At 44.6% G+C, this 15,457-nt stretch overlaps 1 protein-coding gene across 5 annotated transcripts in view; it reads left to right on the top strand.

The window, feature by feature from the left end:
- The window catches only part of KBTBD3 (kelch repeat and BTB domain containing 3), a 192,674-nt gene that overhangs the window by 79,065 nt on the left and 98,152 nt on the right, over positions 1-15,457 (top strand). Inside the window, exons 2-3 of one of the 5 annotated variants that reach the window (XM_085621478.1) lie at positions 822-895; positions 13,932-14,067. The exons of 2 other annotated variants lie outside the window; for them this stretch is intronic. The gene's annotated coding sequence lies outside the window, so the exon portion shown is untranslated. The remainder of the gene's footprint in view (positions 1-821; positions 896-13,931; positions 14,068-15,457) is intronic. 2 more of the 5 variants (XM_085621477.1, XM_085621474.1) reach the window with 2 other exon arrangements.

Genomic DNA, 15,457 nt, shown 5'->3' with positions numbered 1-15,457 from the left:
TACTTTGTTTCTGTACAAGGTGAACCTGGTTCACTCTATTGTAATCCAGGATCTCCGAATTCTGTATCAGTGTGTTTTCATGTTGTAGTCAAGCATGCGGTTAAAACATTCAATTGTGAAAAAACTTATAGAGCTATAGTGACACAGAAGACGACAGCATGTGTCAACAAGGTCTAGGTTCATAACCCATCCCAACCACTCTTGTAATTGGGCATCCTGAATTTGGAAAACAAGAGCCCCTCAGAACAACCCGTTCTGCATATAAGTTAAATGGTATAGCCCCAGAAAATAGCAATGCAAAGGTTTTAGGAGGATACGATTCCCTTTACCATGACATTCATGCAGGAATACCAGCAATATGCTAGATTCTGTGTTCAGACTCCAACCTAAATCCCCTTTAGATGAATAATGAGTTTTTACTGTAATACCGGTCTAACCTTCCCTCATAACCAGCCTCTTATAAGTAGTATTATGATTGTAGACTATTATCTGTACCATAATTGAGATTTGACGGAACTCTCTTAACCAAGTATTGATGGGATAAGGGAAATAATTGTCTTCCTATGTCTGGCTAATATAATTTTATTATTCGAATTGCAAGCATCACTCTAATCTTGATTCTTGCTGCAGTCGAGACTTTGCACCTAACATACAGGCAGTGTTATAGAGTAGTAGGTGTTTTTTGTATATTTCTTCCAAAAAACACTAAACCACCTCATCAGAGACATATCAACTAAAGACATTGCATAAACAAATAGCAACAGTCTGCTTTCTCTGTTTACACGCAGGACACTGATCTTTATTCTGTCCCTTCATTTTAGATAATTTCTCTGGAGTATGATAAACATGATGCATATGGCAGGGCGATGGCCAGACTTGCAGATGATGTCAACAGGTGGGTGCGCCTGCCTTTATCCCTCATGGGCCAAGTCTCTTTAATGAAAATGGTGGTCCTCCCATGGTTTTTTTCTTCTGTTCTGCAATATACCGATGATACTTCCTGCTCCTTTCTTTAAGCGCATTAAGTCCCTGCTGATTCAATTAGCCTGGGCTGGTAAACAACCCTGGGTCAATGGGACATTCTAACGCTTCCTTATTCCATGGGTGGACTTGGCGCCCCGGAAATGTAACTTTATTATTATGCGGCACAATGTTTGCCCTCCTTTTACTGGCTACACCAGCAAGCCCCTCCTCATTTGCACATAGAGAGGGTCGTTGCTGCGCCCTCCCCACTGGCTTAATTTCTGTTACGCGCCCCTTATAGACCCTCGGGTACACTTGATTCAATCAATGACACTACACATTCATGGTACAACAAACTGAAGAGGCAGCCGGCTATTATTCTATACTCTCCATTAGCTCCGGTAGAACTGTGCTTCTGGTTGCCGGCACACATTGAACAGGAGGTTAAGCGCGCACTAACATTACTTGACATTTCCTGAATTAGAGACCTCTTCGAGGATGGAGTGGGACGGGGATGGGAAGACCTCGTTTCAGACAGGAGGGACGTTACCCCCTGACGACGTTTCACTATTATAGGGTCAGGCATGCACTCCGTGATATGTTGGGCGATGAGCTGTCCCATCCGCCGGAAGTTGCCCCCTTCTCCCTCTTATTATGGGCAGAATCCCCTCGGAAGATTGTCTCAAACATTTACACTCTTACCCAAGACTATCGGAAACACCACTTCACTAAGGACAGGCACGACTAGTAAATTGATCTAGAAAGGGCATTAGATGACGATACATGGCGCTATTGCTGCAAGGCTACACGGCACCTCTCTCTGAATGGGCAGCACCGTCTTATCCATTTCAAATTTATCAATGGAGTATAATACACCCCGTTCCGCCTACTCAAATATGGTCTCCGTGACACCGCAAGATGTGAAAGGTGTGGTATGGAACCTGCAGGGTTTATTCACATGGCCTGGCTTTGCCCTGAAGTAGCCACCTACTGGATTGCCATTTTGTGGAAACTTAGTGATATTACTGGAGAGTCTCTGAATCCAGACCCATTGTTAGCTCTGCTTGGCTTCTCCAAACATTTACGCAAAGGCATTAGGTATTGCTTGGGATCTCTCTCCACACATTGCTTCTCTACAATGTCATTATAGTTTCCCAATGATGATTGTAATTGTAATTGTCTTTTTGTAGTGCTTGCCATCTCCTACTGTAAAGCCTTGTGAAATCATGTACTAAGAACAGGAATGCTCCTGGAACTTTTATATGTACACACTGTGCTTGTTTGTTTTTGTTTTCTCCCTTAGTTATAATGGATATTATTTGTCCTGTCTTTCTTGATTGTAAAATTGAAAAAACAAATAAATTTAAAAAAAAAGTTGAGACACAGTGTAGGTTTCTACCCTATCTTCTTCATATTCAATATCAATAGATGCCATGGATGCTGGCTTGGTCATAATGAAAAAATTGGCAGTTCTAAAGTTGCAGAAAATCCAAAAAGAAGAGTTTGGTAATCGTATGTGGTTGCGTAATGGTCTGTACTATGCTAGTAGTGTACACCAATAACTGTATGTAAGGCACAAATGCAATTTCAGATCCCACTGCTGCCACCAATGTTAGAAATAGGGGTCTTTAGTTGGCAGATGTAGGTACCTTTGTACAAGTAGGAACCCTTCTTCCTAGTCAGGGAAAGGGGGATACACTTCTAAAATAACCCCAGCTCACCCCCTTGGTAGCTTGGCACACAGACAGGCTCATCTCAGAGGCAGTGTGTAAAGCATTTGTGAACACATACAGTAATACAGTGAAAACACAAAAAATGGACACCACAGTAGTTTAGAAAAATAAGTAAACTTTATCTAAACCAACAAGACCAAAAACTACAAATATCCAACATACAATACTCTTAAAAATAGTTACTGTGCAAAAAAACTTTTTAATTGCAGGAAAAATGTGAAAATACAGTTCCTCCGACTCACTAGCTCCATCCGGGGCTACCGCGACACTGAAGACGACAGAGTCTAACAATTCCAGCCAACCGTGTCGATGCGGGTTAGCAAAAGCTTTGACAGACTCGGAGACAGTACCTTTTGTTGTTGCGGCCGATACTATGGTACGAGCCGGTCCGGGGCAACCGTTGCGGTTGCGATGTGAGATGGAAGCATTGTAACACGCGGTGTTATCACGGCTCGGTGCTGGCAGCGGCTCGTTGATGGAGTCGGTAAGACCAAGGCGTGTGTTGCAGGGTGAGGCGGTGCTCGATGCGGTGCTGGCAAGTCACGATGGGGAGACGGAGCCGGTCGATGTTTGAGTCGGGCAGCGACGGAGTCGGTGACATCATTGCAGCGTGCGTGTAGCAAAGCATTGTGGAGTGCGATGCACACAGGATGCAGTGCAAGCAGCGGCTCGTTGACGGAGTCGGTGAGGCCAGGGTTGCGTTGCGAAACAAGGTGGTGCCTTCAGGACATGGAATCCTGCGACAGACTTGATGACATAGTTGGTTACCCTTTTCTTCTCCAGACAACTGAAACCAGCGGTTCCAGAGACGGTGCCCAGAAATGTGGTGAGGTCTTTGATGTTCCTGAGACCTGGTGAACAGGGGGCAAGCTCAATTTAAGCCCTTGGAGATCTTCCTCAAGCAGGGGACACAGCAAACAGCAAAGTCCTTTCTCTTTTCCTTGGCAGCAAGTAGCCACTGTAGGCCAAACCCCAACCAGCAAACAGCACAGGGGAAATATTCCTCCTCTGCCTCTCCGGCTATTCTCCTTGGCAAAGGTTCCTCTTGATTCCCAGAAGTGATATAAAGTTCTGGGCCCCAATATTAATACCACAAAATCCTTTGTTCTCTGGTGGCAGAGAAGCCCTGTGCTTGGTCAAAACCGGTTCTGTCCTCTCTGGTGCTGCTTACTGGCAGGAGGTGGAGACAGCATTGTCCTTGGCAGACCAGGCCCATTCAGGTGAAAGGAAATCGTCTCCCCGTACTCTAAATGCAGCCCAGGTCTATTTAGCCCAGCCCTGACTCATCAGGTTCTCTGGAGCCACTGCTCCTCTCCAGCCCTGTCATCCAAAAGCCAGACATGCAATACACAAACCAGGCAGAGGCATACTGGATGGCTAGCAAGGAAATAACTACTTTCTAAAAGTGGTATTTTCAAACACAGAGTGTAAAAATCACCATCATTAAAAGATGCATTTTAACATTCTGAGTTCAGGCATATCAAACTTTATTTTCTTACCTTGTTCCCATGGGCAGTTATGTTTATAAGATGTTATTAACAAACTCCCCATTCTATCCAATGGGAACAGGTAGCCATGCAGTAGAGAAAAAACGAAATTGGGAGTGTCTCACTATCAGGACATGCCACACACACCAAGACATGTCCTACCTTTCACATATACTGCACCCTGCTCATAGGGGTACCTTGGGCCTACTTTAGGGGTGACTAATGTGTAAGAAAAGGGAAGGTTAGGGCCTGGCAAGTGGGTACACTTGCCAAGCCGAAATGGCACAATCAGTGTTGCAGCCCACTAGCAGCATTTGATTTATAGGCCCTGGGCACACACAGTGCACTGTACTAGGGACTGACTAGTAAATCAAATCAGCCAATCATGGAAACACCAATTCATAACAACAATTTACAAAGGGAGCACTTGCACTTTGACACTGAACAGCAGTGGCAAAGTGCCCAAAGCATCTAGACCAGCAAAACGGAGTCAAGCATACAGCAAAAACACAGGAGGAAAAGGAAAAAAATGCAGGGGCGACCCACGCCAATGGTGCCAGGTCTAACAAATCCTTAGACCAAGGAGGGTCTGCTGCCCTCATTCTCCTGGATTTAAGCTCAGCTTTCGATACCATCTCCCATTCTATTCTCCAACACAGGCTGGGGGCGCTAGGGATCACGGAAAAGTCATTCAAATGGCAGACCTCATTTCTTGACAACAGAAGCTTCCAAGTCAGGGAAGGTTCTTGCCTGTCGGAAGTTCTTCAGCTCAAGTGCAGAATTCCCTACAGCTCATCCTTGAGCCCCACTCTTTTTAATGCGTATGTGCTTCCATTAGCTGATATTATTAGTTAATTTGGTCTCACGATGGTGTCATATGGTGATTTTGACCAACCCATCCCTCTGGGACCATCTTATTTGGCCATCTTTGACCGCCCTTCTCCTAATCCGGAAGTAGAGAGCCTGGGAGTTTTCCTGAATAAAGATCTTTCCATTTCCCAGGTCAAGAAACTGGTAGGGATATGCTTTGGTCTTCTAAGAGCCCTTAGGGAGACACTCGCATAGCTCCCTGCGTAAACCCGGAGAATAGTGGTACAAGGCCTTATACTTTCACGGTTAGATTATGGCAACTCGCTGTACTTTAGCAGTCTCGCCTATGTCACCAGGAGACTGCAGGTTATTCAAAATGTTGCAGTCCGTGTTCTGTTGAGCCTTCCAAAATCACAGCCCTCACGCCCTACTCTGGCTAGTTTACACAGGCTACCGGTAAGCAAAGGAACAGAATTAAAGCACTGTACATTGCACATAAGGTAAAACATGCTCAGGGCGCACATATCCTTAGTCATCTCATCGTCCCGTACAACAAGATATGAGAGCTACGGTCAAACAACCGTTTTCTGCTTGCCAGAATCAAAAGGGCCAGAAGTGCAAGGCAGCCATTCGCTTATTTTGTGTCCAAGCTTTGGAACTCCCTCCCTATTCTCCTAAGAGCCAATGTCAGCTCCAGAAAACAACTAAAGACGTACCTTATTGCATAATTAGCGCATCATTTTTCTCCCGATTCCTGTCAGCGCTGGGAAGCCCGTGTCTGTGTATCCATGGGCTTTCTAAGAATCTGTAACATAATTGTGCCTGAGGTTAGAAGATGCAGAGGGGTGCTCACGCTGCAACAACCTGTGACTTGTAGGGTTTATAGTGGGGGTGGAAGGGGACTCACCGGTCTGCTTTTTGGGGAAATTGCTCTGCAGCCTCTTCCCTTGGAAAGTCTCTACCTGCTTCATTATTGAGCACTCTAACAGAGCACTGGGGCAGCGCACCCTTCTTGGAGCCCCCTCTCGCGAAATTATAGCAACATTCCAAGATTACTGCAACAGGGACAAGGTCCCATGATATACCAGGACGCAGGGAGAGTTACTTCACAAAACAAGGAAAATCCTAATTCTCCCACATTATACTCGCCAGGTGCAGCAATGTTGCAGAATAATCAACCAAAGTAAGTGGAAGATGGAAGCAATGGTCATCCATTACATACTGTTATACTCGTGAAACTGAAGTTTATACACGAAAATTAATCCTTCTTCTTCGAGACTCCTCACGTATGGTCGTGGGTGGAAGTGCGTCTGAGGCTACAGCAAGCCTTCCAAGCCAGGCGATAACACGAATTGGATATAGGACAGGAACTGTAGAAACAGGAGCAAAATAGGATCCCAGCTAGAAAGAGTCCCAGACAATTTCCCAATTGAACCGTGCTGATCATGACTTGGCCTGTCATTAGACGTCATCAGACTCTGAGAGTCCTGCATATCTCCTGTGTGTTTGGGTCTGTGTCAGTGTCAGAACAGAGGACCTGAAGGCTGCGAGGAAGCCCTCCCATTCCTGCTGCCAAAGCATGGAGTAATGGTGAATAATACTACGGAACCCTGGCACTCTATTCCATCTGATGTTGGTGTAGGGTAACCACTAAGGAACGTGCAGCTCATACGGGCCTGAGAATATTTTCTTGGAACGTTAATGGGCTTCATAACTAAATCAAAAGGGCAGCAGTGTTGTTAAATGTTAAGAAGTCGTCCCCAGATGTAGTGCTAATACAAGAAACACATTTGTTGGGTACTAACTGCCTTTCTGGGGCAGTATGGCTATATTAGAGCGTACCAGTCTGCATTCACATGCTGATCATGTGAGTTCGCAATCCTCCTTAAGAAATGCTTCCCATTGGTGAAGAAGGTAATCCAACTGCCCCCCTTGGCAAGTTCATAGTGATATCCAAAGTCTTAGTTGGTGAATCATGGACATAGACAAGTGTTTACATTTCCCCCCAGTTGATCGAAGATACTCAGTGCCCCCAAAACAACATTGGCACAGTCTACAACAATCTATACCGTACATAATAGGCGGTGACTTTAATCTAATGATGGACTCCTCCCTGGACAAAAGCAACCCGATACATCCACGAAACCCACAACTGTGAGGCGTTGGGCGACATCACTGGGATTGATAGATGTATAGCGTAGGACACACCCACCAGCTAGGCACAATAAACATTACTCCCCATCCCACGCTTCACACTCTAGGATGAGCTGTCTGTTTCTCCTAATTATAGACATTTGCAGATTGCATTTGGCACAAATCTTGCTGCATGGCTTATTGGACCATTCCCCAGTGCAGTTGACAAGGTCTTCCACACTCAAGGCTGATGTGATATATGGACTCAGTAATTGGTGTTTGCAGGATGTCCAACTGACTGACCTCCTCCAAGAGAGAATAGATGATTACTTTTCAATTAATCTGGACTCAGTCACCCCCATGAAGCCACCCCAATGGGAGGCTTTTAAGGTGGTCCTTTGGGGCCTCACCATGACCTATATCGAGGGAAAAATACAGGACAAAACCTGACAGACCAGATGGTCCTGACAAAGATGGATATTAATTAAAAACTCCACCGAAAAGTCAGTGGACCGGGTTGTTGTGAAACCCCAGCCTACTACACAATCACAGATATTGTTGAAGTGTTCTCTACGTGATCATCCATCGATGTATGTAATAGTGGCTGGGTATTCTATATATGTGATGAGAGAGTGTTAATATGTTGTTGCGTGTGAGGTTAGAATGTGAGCGTGGTTGGTCTTAGGGGATACATTAAATATTTCAACATTGCATTAGAACAATCACCATATTTATTTTAATGTGAAACTACTGTATGTTTACATCAGTGAATTCCTTGTGGTTCAATAACATGTTTTTAACTTTTCTATAATCAAGATAAATTGAGAAAACATTAATAAGTTTAAAAATATAATAAAATGATAAATAACAATATTATCATGTGCACGGTTTGATATTTCCAATAGTGGGCAGCCCATAGACCTCTAGTGAGCCAACAGTTAAAGAATATAGGTCACATTGGAGTTTCTTCTTATAATTCACATAGCAGAGGAACACCATAGAGGTTGGGAGGTGGCAAGTATGAAACTTGCAGGAGACCACTTCTCATATTTGGGAATGGAAATCACACAGTCTCTGGATAGAGGGTTGGAACTAAACATACTTCCTTTACTTAAGAATCTGACAATGAACATTAAAGCAGGGAGCTCTCTGCTGAAAACCATGATAAGGAGATGAGCCCTATTTAAAATGATCGCACTTCCCCATTTCTTATACTTCCTTCAGAATTGCCCATATATACCCCCCCCCCCAACCTTCTTTAGCAAACTACCAGTTTGAACTAGCACAAACCCTTAAAACACAATAAACTGCAAGACAGGCTCACTAAATCCACCCCTTTATGGAGAGGTACATTGTTGAACGGCACAGACAAATTAGAACAGTTTTGTGGGTGTGACTTAATCAGTATAATGACGCTGGGAGTTTTGTGGTAACAGGGCCATATGAAGTCCTATGGTGTGCAAAATAACTATAGACTGGCTGAGATTAATTCATGCATTCCATCCATCAATTTTTGTATCCATTTAGAAAGTTGGCATTTTCCTGCCTAAAGTTTCTGGGTCCTTTCTTGGAGTTTCCAGCTGCCTGAACTTGTTAATGGTAATGGACCCAGACAGTGAGCAATGGGACCTTGGTGTTGCTGGGATAGGGTCTTCCAGACAGGAGGTCTTGGGGGTGGGAGGGGAGGCTTTACCTTGCCCTAATTACATTTCAAAGGGCTCTTCCTGCAGTACACACACTCACACAGGAACCTGACACCAGGCCTGCCCTTTTCTTCCCTAGACAGTTGGAGTCAGGACCATCGGAAGAGGAAGAACTGACCAGGACCAGTTTTGTCTTAGGTCAGGGAATTCCCACACACAAAGGCTGGCACCAGATATAAAAAGAGGACCTCCAGAACTGGTCTTCAGATGAATTCTGGACCTGTGCTTAGCTGCCAAGGTATCAGATTGCTATATGTGACATTTTCATAATTTCAGTGTAACCTGAAGTGGCATGTGAGGCGCTCCGCGGAACTGACTGGTGATTGCTTGCCTATGGTGCATTAAGAGGAGGACTTCAAACAGCAGAAAGCCATCATTTAGAGGTGGCAGGTAATGGGACACCCACTGAAAACTAATGGCTATATAATCTGTCTACCTCTCAGCAACCCACCCCCCTCCCCAGTACCACCCCTCCTCGTTCAGAGGTTGGGTACTTCTGTGAGTTCGATGCTGAATCTACGGAAGCTCCACCTTCATAGAAGCCTTGCAGGAGGGGTGTGGGGCGTCAGCTTCTGCAATTTGGTATGACATTACATAAGAAGGCAAATCAAATCTGCTGTGGTTTTTCCTGCATCCACGATGCAGAACATGGTGGTGCTGGTCATGGAAAAATTACCAATGGTTGCTCACTTTGGCACTGGGAAACAGGTTCAAGTCTTGGCGACTTTGGCTCAAAATCCTGTGATACTGGGCAATTCAGTTAATTTCTACATGCCCAAAAAAAAATTAAATGTGTCCTTGTAATGTAACTGTGGTGCATGTAAAGCGCTCCAATACCATCAGGTCGAGTTTGCGCCATATAAAAAAAACTGCTAAAGAAAGCACGCCCTGGGAGAAAAGTCCAAGTGTGTTTGGAACACTAGCTGAATAGCGTCAACAAAATAAGCCCCTGTCTGAAACCTCCGTCGCTCTGGGGGTCTCCTGACAAAGCCAACTGAATCTCCACCGTGACTGCCCTGGCACAGTAGTTTGGGGGAACACTGAGAAATTTCAATTAAAGTACTCACACTGTTTGATAAGGGAAGTCTAAGTTGGGCACGTGGCTGCAGGGTCAGTGGTAACCGGTCCTCTGACACCCCAGTAGATTGGCAGCTCGATAGCTGAAGTCTGAATGAGGTCATAATTGCTTTATAATTTAGAAATGGTCAAGTCGGCTGCAATAATTTTGGCAGGGGTAAATTAACAGCTGAGCTAAAGGCACGGCAGCGGGCCAGATCGGTGCGACTTGCCAGCAGCAGCATTGCGAATGGCGCCATCATTCAATTTGCAGCCCCACCAGCTAACCGGCCAGTCCGGAGACGCACCTGCCTCAAAACTCCCTGCTCCAGCAGCAGGATGTGACGTCCGCCACGGCGCTGGCATGTAGCAGACAACCTGACTGGGTCTAGCAGTCTAGTCATTGGATCATGATGTCAGGCTAACAGTCAGAGCTGCGCCGTGGGGAAATGATCACAATAATGATTCATGATACATTTGAAGCACTGGTGCAGTGAAGTGAGTTTTGAGCCTGCCAGCACTGCCTTACTTCACAATCCGAGCCCCAAGCCTGCGGGAGCACAGTGCTCACATTGCATGACACACTTGGCGTGCTGACAGCTGCCACACTAGGTGCTTTCAGTGACAGCTGTGACACAAGTCACAACAGTTATGCGTGACAATGCATTTCAGTGAGGTAATGCAGATTACCACATTAAAATGCGTTAGTGTAACGCCTGATGTGTGGTACTTGGCAGGACTGCCTGTGGAAGATTGAGAACATGTACTGCCCTACTGCTGGAAGGACTGCCTTGCTTTCTGAAGTTGGAAGATTGGACCTGCTTGCCTTGATCCCAGGCTACCCAGAGTACCTTCAAGGGCTGACCTCCTATGTGAGGTATAGGTAAACAACATGCTTCCAGAGACCCCCCCCCCCCTGCTACTTCCCAGCTGACTAGCACCAACTGGACCAGCTTGAGCCCTGCTGATGGCCTCTGCTGGAGTGAGTTTTGATCCCCAAGAGGTGCCCTCTAGATCCTGGGCCCTTGCATGTAATCAGTGAGAAAAAGATCAAATAAATCCTGAAGTTTGGGCTCTTCACGACCATGAACAGGCCCATTCATGCCAAAACTCTGCCGCCCGCAACTACCAGCAACACTTGACCTGAGCTTCACACTACAGCAACAACAGCCCAGGGCAACTGCCAAAACGAAGCTCCAGCGATGACCGGATCTTCACGCTACAGCTACGACTGTCGCAACTCTAGACATGCTCGTCACACTGAAAGCCTCCTCCAACACAAATGGAATACTTCATGCCGGACTTGAGAAAGTAGCTCTTGCGACTTTCACCTAGCCTAGCATGACCAGAAAACTGCATGTGACGCTAACTACTTCTTGGCGTTATTTTCACTAATAACTTTGAAATTCAGTATCTCCGGTTTTACTGACTGGATTGTTGTCATTCCGGTATTATTTTATTTCTTATTTACTCTGTTTCTAAATACGTTTGGGATTTTTCTGGTATTGTGTTGTCACTTTATTACTGTTTGTGTGCTGCATAAATACTTGTATATTGCCTCAAGTTAAGCCTGACTGCTTTTGCGCCCAGCTACCAGAGGGTTAAGCACAGGTTAATTTACGGACATTTGTGGTTCACCCTGACAAGGGTTATGGTTGTTGCCTGAGTGGTGCTTCCATCACTCTAAACCAATAACCCAATTTCTTACATACACCAACAATTATTAATTTTGTCTCGTGTAGATGTAGAGGAGCACCGCTTTATTAAAAAGTTCCTTCCTCTTTACAGAGTGCAACAGATTGTGTAAAACGTTTGTAATATTGATGTCAAGCCAGTATATTCACTCATGCTGTAATACAGAGAATTCCTAATTTATTTGGTGCATCACAGTTTTGGGTTCAACTTGTTTTATAAACTAAAGGGTTCTGGAAGCTCACATATCAATACCATGGTCATTTGGAATCAAGAAATATTATTTTAGATAGAGATACAACAGGCTCATGATTCTTCTAAAGTTTGCGTATCCATCTTGAAATAATTGTTGTTTTGAGAACCATGCCGATGACCAACACAGCAGTATGTGTGAAAAGTCAAACAGAACACTTTAAATAAAAAGAGTAATTCTTTCCATCTTGTTTGTCCATGTACGAACATTATGTTTTAGTTTCAAACTGCAGACATGAACCCTTCCCACAGTTAATATATTGGCGAAGAATGTGAGCACAAATGTCACCTCTTTAAGTGCATAAAAACAGCAATCAACAGCTGAAAGGTGAACAGTCCTCTACCCAGGTTCAATAGCGTTTCTTCCGTTTTTGCTAGAAACATGTTTTTTTTGTTGAATCATGCAGCAGTTTATGGTTTATATGAGGGAACCGTTTGTTTTGCATCCAGGAGCTGGACTCCCCTAGCCTTGCAGTTGACCTCACTCACTCTTAATCATTCGCTGAGGGCATGTAATGGTCGAATATATGTAGACAACCCTGGGAAACACACCTTTGAAAGAAGCGGCCAGGCATCCACAATTGATTATATTCTGGTGAAGGTGGATATCTGGCATAGGATAGTGAATTTCCTGGTACAACCCTGTCCTGAAAGCGATCACAATACGCTGGTTGCTACTCTGGATTGGTGTCAATTGGGAGCAGGGCAACCTGAGTCCACTGCACCCCCCTCTAATTTATATGTAGCAGAGGGAGGCAGAAGAATCCGATGGGGAACTTTTTTACAAACACCGGAGGCTGTACTGTACAAATCCATATTACCCTTCTTGGTGAAGGCTAGCTCTATTACAGACAGATGTGGTGGTACTGATTCTTTAGCGGAGTTGGGGGATAACCACCAGGACTTGGTTGAAATCCTGGCAGAGTTCTTCTATACTACCTCAACCCAAAAAAGAGAGGAACAAAGAGGTGTTAGTCCCTGGTATAATAGGGCCTGCAGAGACGCAAGGAAAGCTCTGTTGACTCAATTACGTGAGGGTCATATCTCACGTATTAGGGAGGCAAGGGCTTTCTTTAAAAAACTCATACTAGAAGCAGAATCTGAATGGGAAATTGATAGGTGTCAGGCCATCAAGAAGGCATTGGACGTTAGGGACCCTAGAGGGTACTGGAATTTGGTGAAGACAGGCAACCTCGATGGTAAGAATGCAATTGAGCCAAACCTCGGGGAGGAAATCTGGTGAGACCATTTCCAAGTGTTATACTCTAAGTCCCAAATAGGAACAGCTGTAATTGGGCTGCCAGTAATTCATTTTACTCATGTTCCACCTACAGACATTCCCCTCTGTTCCTTGGCTGAGGTGAGAATGGCTTTGGCCAAAGTCTTGCCCAACAAGGCACCTGGATTGGATAGGGTCCCAGGAGATTTATTCAGAACTGACCAGGTAGTCTGGGTTCCATACCTTTGGTCTCTTTTTAATGCAATTCTTCTTGGTCTGTCACCTCGGAAAACGTGGGTGGGTGCTGAGATTATTCCCATATACAAGAAAGGTTCTCCAATAGATCCGGCAAACTATAGGCCTATTAGCCTAATTGATGTATCACAAAAGATCTTTGCACGTGTTCTCTTGTGAAGACTCCAGTTATGGATGGAAGACCATAACATACTTACCCCTCTCCAAGCTGGTTTTAGATCCAAAACTTCAACTATAGACCAGTTGTTTAGATTACAATTAATCTATTGGAAAACCATCATGTTGGAGGGTGGTTTCATCTACCTTACTTTCGTGGATCTCAAATCAGCTTTTGATTTGGTAGACCGAGATCAGCTGTGGGACCTGCTGTTAGAGATGGTGGCTCCAGTTTATCTCTGTCTACAGATAAAACGCCTCCACAAAGGCAATTTCGCCAGAATTAGATTTGGAAATAGAGGGGAACTCTCTGCTCCGATTCCTATAGAGAAGGGCGTGAGACAAGGTTGCGTTCTCACACCAACTCTCTTCTCCCTTTTTCTAAATGGGCTAATTGAAGATCTCTTATCAGTTAAGAATATAGACTCCCCATAACTTGCCAATCGTAAAATTCCTCCTCTAATGTTTGCAGATGACACGCTGCTCCTATCTAACACCTATGGGGATGCAACGTGTCCTAGAGAAGTTTGGCTTCAGGAAGCAACTCAAGACCTGGCTTTTCGAGCAGTAACGGACCCCTCTCCCCCAGCGCCTTGAGACCCTAGCGGGTGAGTAGCGCGCTCTATAAATTGTTTGATTGATTGATTGATTGATTCGTTTTGTAAGAAAAGGAATCTTGAGGTAAACATAAAGAAAACAAAGTATATGGTGTTTCATGCCAACTCCACAAATTGCCCACATCCCAAAATGGACAAAAGGCCTCTAGAGAGAGTCCCAGTCTTCGATTACTTAGGGCTTACCATAAGTGATAAAATGGACTGGGGCCCGCAGATCGCCAAGGCAAACTTAAAACTTACTCAAGTTAGTGGGGGGATTCTAAAAGTCCATAGGAGCTGTGCCGTAAGGGTTATTGGCCCCCCTGTAGAAATGTATAAAGTCCAAGCAAGGGGTGCCACCCTTTACCGAGCTGAATTATGGGGTCACTGCCAGACTAAATCCCTGGCACTGACCGAAAATAATTTTTTAAGGCAACTTTTGGGTCTCCCTCAAAGTACTCCCTTAGTCCCTCTAAGGATGGATCTGGGTATTCTCCCTATCAGTGAAGTGATAGCCTCTCGCCCATTATTGTATTGGCGAAGGCTATGGAGTACCCCTGAGCTGGTTATATACAGAGAGGAACTAGAATCAGTTATGCACATTCAGGGGGCGGAAAAAAACCCTTGGCTGTCCTATACTCGGGATACCTTTTGTCAAATTGGGAGGAGTGATTTGTGGTCTTTGCCCGAGGAATCTTGTCTTGACACCTCTAAACAGTCACTAACCTCCGCTTTAAAAGAATACCGACTGATGTGTACCAGTAGGGTGATAGAGACATCTAGTCTAACCTCTAGGTTTTTAGATGTTAAAATAGACTACAAATTGGAGCCAGCTCTTGATCTCTTTCAACCCTTTTTAGCCAAGAAACTCTTTCTTCAATTCCGACACGGGACGCTCCCTCTCTATGCATTTACTAACAACTGGGCGGGGGCCAACAAACTATTATGTCCCGGGTGTAACGAGACAGATGAGACTGAGACCCATGTGATCTTTTTTTGTCCCTCATATAAGGCCGCCAGATCTAAATGGGTCTTTCAGCTCTGTAGGAATTTGGGAATTAGAAATTTTAGAGAGGTTTTTAGGCTACTGAAATATGATACACATCCGGTCCTTGTTGCTGCTATATCCAAATTTCTTTTTGCTGTGTGGTGTAAACACAGATGGCTAGTGAAAAGTTAGGGCTGAGATTTGGGTGGTGATATTAAAATCAATTTTGTTAGCGTGGTTTTAAAATGTTATTACTGATGTTCAAATTTTAAATCATGTCTACCAGCTTATTTATATTGTTTTTTAAAAGGTATGCTGCAAGAGGATGATAATTTTCCTTATTTGGTCGAAAACTGCTCCATCTAATACACCGCTCCTAGTCTAAAGACTCTAATGATCTAATATCTCTGTGGG

The sequence above is a fragment of the Triturus cristatus genome, chromosome 8 (genome assembly GCF_964204655.1).
Source record: "Triturus cristatus chromosome 8, aTriCri1.1, whole genome shotgun sequence".
Classification (NCBI taxonomy): Eukaryota; Metazoa; Chordata; class Amphibia; order Caudata; family Salamandridae; genus Triturus; species Triturus cristatus.
Note: the sequence above shows the minus strand (reverse complement) of the source record. Positions and strands in the feature narration are given on the sequence as shown.